Source organism: Penaeus monodon, chromosome 25 (genome assembly GCF_015228065.2).
Source record: "Penaeus monodon isolate SGIC_2016 chromosome 25, NSTDA_Pmon_1, whole genome shotgun sequence".
Taxonomy (NCBI): Eukaryota; Metazoa; Arthropoda; class Malacostraca; order Decapoda; family Penaeidae; genus Penaeus; species Penaeus monodon.
The window spans coordinates 36,058,261-36,058,494 of record NC_051410.1 but is presented as its reverse complement, the minus strand read 5'-3'; the positions used below and the strand labels follow the sequence as shown (position 1 = coordinate 36,058,494).

The 234-nt window shown below is 28.2% G+C and overlaps 1 protein-coding gene across 1 annotated transcript in view; it reads right to left on the bottom strand.

Moving 5' to 3' along the window:
* The window catches only part of LOC119589380 (cubilin-like), a 70,980-nt gene that overhangs the window by 9,604 nt on the left and 61,142 nt on the right, over window positions 1-234 (bottom strand). The gene's annotated exons all lie outside the window — the stretch shown is intronic.

Here is a 234-nt window from a genome sequence, read left to right as displayed (position 1 = left end):
AAAAGAATGAAACTTTCTTCCCCCAAAACCTTTTCGTTTCTAAATAATATTTATTATCAATAAACAAATTAGGAAGTTTGGAAGTGCGCCGATCTAATTTGTGTCATATGAATAAAGATACATATATTTGCATAAGAAGTTGATAATTAAGCATTTGCCTTTTTATTACGAACTCTCATACAGACACTTTTTAAGAGAGGCTTATTAAAAGCTGGAATATACACAAAATACAAA